This window comes from Bactrocera latifrons, unplaced genomic scaffold (genome assembly GCF_001853355.1).
Source record: "Bactrocera latifrons isolate USDA-ARS-PBARC rearing strain unplaced genomic scaffold, ASM185335v1 scaffold_57, whole genome shotgun sequence".
Taxonomy (NCBI): Eukaryota; Metazoa; Arthropoda; class Insecta; order Diptera; family Tephritidae; genus Bactrocera; species Bactrocera latifrons.
The window spans coordinates 1,485,416-1,488,122 of NW_017537234.1; the positions used below are offsets into that span (position 1 = coordinate 1,485,416).

At 35.9% G+C, this 2,707-nt stretch overlaps 1 protein-coding gene across 3 annotated transcripts in view; it reads left to right on the forward strand.

Annotated features, from left to right (window-relative positions):
* The first annotated feature begins 1,970 nt into the window (after positions 1 to 1,970).
* LOC108974641 overlaps positions 1,971 to 2,707 on the forward strand; it is a 29,317-nt gene continuing 28,580 nt past the window's right edge. For all 3 annotated transcript variants that reach the window (XM_018942603.1, XM_018942604.1, XM_018942605.1), the window contains exon 1: positions 1,971 to 2,545. The gene's annotated coding sequence lies outside the window, so the exon portion shown is untranslated. The remainder of the gene's footprint in view (positions 2,546 to 2,707) is intronic.

Genomic DNA, 2,707 nt, shown 5'->3' on the forward strand with positions numbered 1-2,707 from the left:
ATGGCAGCTATATGCTATGGTGAGCCGATCTGAACAATTTTTACGGATATTATATTGTGGCCTTAGAAAATAGTATATACCAAATTTTGTCAATATATCTTGTCAAACGCAAAAGTTTTCCATACCAGCACTAGATTCCGATCATTCAGTTTGTATGGCAGCTATATGCTATAGTGAGCCGATCTGAACAATTTGTTCGTATATTACATTATTATCTTAGAAAATAACCTGTGCGAATTTTTGTGAAGATACATTGTCAAATGTGAAAGTTTTCCCTACAAGAACTTGATTCCGATCGTTCAATTTGTATGATACTGTCCGATATCGGCAGTTCCGCCAAATGAGCAGCTTCTTGAAGAGAAAATGACGTTTGCAAAATTTCAAAACGATATCTTAAAAACTGAGGGACTAATTCGTACATATACAGACGGACAGTCAGACAGACGGACATGGCTAAACCGATGCTTTTTATTAATTTAATTTTTATCATTATCTCCTACGCTTTCTTTTGGGTGTTGAAAAACTTCTTGACAAACTTAACATACCCTGTTCAGGGTATAACAAATTGCAATAAAATAGGTGTGAAAGGGAACAAGTGTCACAGGTCAGGGCGAGGCTGAAATAGAATTTGCTGAAATGTGCTATTGCTAGTTTAGCGTTTTGAAATAGCAGATGAATGCAGAGAAAACAAACAAAGCCGATATCCAGCTCCTACTCAATAAGGCTATAGTGGCAGGTACTTCATAGATTACTACACTAGTGGCAACTTCACAAGAAGTGTGCGAAATTCGAGGTTATATAAAGTTATTAATGTTTTATATGAAAATGTTTGCATACCTTCAGAATTCAAACGCTACACTGTTTGCTTAGTATAGTTTTGTGCTTCTGCAGTGAACTCACAAGATAAAAGCATGCTAAAAATTCACGTACATCTCGCTTGGAAGCAATAATTTTAATAAAATATTTATGAAAGTCCAAAAAAAATGATATCAAATGTCACAAAAGTGAACAGAAATATAGGTGTAAGCAAATTGCCAACTCAATTATATACACCAGAGCGGGGAACGGCCTTAGTATAACATAAGGGGTAGTTCATGGTAAGGTGAGAAATATAGAAATCAACAGTTAGAAGTATGCTAAAGTTGTAAGGCTGTAATTGCAGAGACAAAATGAATTGAAGCACTATAGAGGCAAGTTAAAAGACGAGAGAAAATGTTAGAGAGAAAAAAGAGAGATACTAACATGATGCCGATTACAGCAATTGATGCAAAATGCAAGCCTAAAAGTATGCTAAAGCTATAAAATGTATATGCAAGTAGGCAAAATGAATATAAAAGAGCGAAAATTTAAAGCAGTGTTATGTTAGAAGACGAGCAAACTAAATATAGATTAGGTTAACAAGTTGATTATAAAATTTTTCTACAGATAGAATCCGAAAAGTATGTTAAGGTAGTAAAATGTATATGCTAATTAGTCAAAATTAATATAAAAGAGCAAAAGTGCACAATTACAGTTAGCTGCAAAGAGAGCAAGCAAGTGAACGCTGATGCTTCGATATAAGAAACAATGTACAGTGCTGTCCACATATTGGCACGATAGTTCATCCACTAAAGTTGAGGTGGCATAACAGAAGCCTTGCTGCTCTTTGAACTCACCATACAACACTACCGACTACACTTAATTTCTTTCTTGTAGAAAAGTAAACGCTTAGCTGTTATTGCCAGCTCGTTAGCGGCGAGCGCAATAATCGTTAACAGCGCAACGGAAAAAATTCAGCCGTTAACATAAGCATAATTGCTAAGCTAACGGTATAGGTAGGTATATATGTTAAACGCTACAATTCGCTGCTGCTGTAACTCACCATAGACACGTAGTGTAGCCAATATTTGCTTTAGCCAAACAGCCATCAGTTCGGGTCGGTCATTTAACGGTGCAAGTACGGCGCAGACCAGTGGCGCCACTTTAGTGAAAGCATCGTGACACGAAAGTGGTGGAATATAGTTTATATTATAAATTAATGACAAAACAGAGTGACGAACACATGTAGTAACCACAACAAGAAATGAGAATAACGAAAAAAGTGAAAAACATATAAAAAAAAAAAAATAACGGTGAAATTTCAACAAGAATTATTTCAACAACTACATAAGCACATTAACGTGGCGTTGCTCACGTGTATGTTTGCGTAATTAAAAATTTATGTTACTGCGCCTTGAAATATGCTACAAACACACACATATTTGTTTTGGCAGTAGCTGGCTTTAAGCCGTGCTTTGTTTGTGTTGCTGCATGTAACTGTTTCGAAGCAATTTTTTGCCGCTGTGTGCTCCAGAGCAACGGTGTCCCATTGCAGCAGACACCGTGGTACGGCATTGCGGCCTGCCGTTATCATTTGCTGCCGCAGCACGCTTCCCGCGGGTGACGTTTGCATTTTTATTTTTAAATCTTTCGTTTTGCCTTTGTTTGCGAAAGTGCTACAGCTGGCACGGTTGCGTAAATGGGCGCTCGTTTGCATTACAATGCGAATTTTTAAACAGCAAAAGCGGTGAGTGTGAATTTTTTTGTTGTAGAGAGTTTTAAATATTTAAAAAATTTTCAGGAATTATAAATGTTTTAAATTTCTTTGAGAATTTTGATTTTTTTGTTATGCGAATATGAATTTTTTTTTATAAAATGTGTGGTACAAATATTTTGATAAAAATAAAAT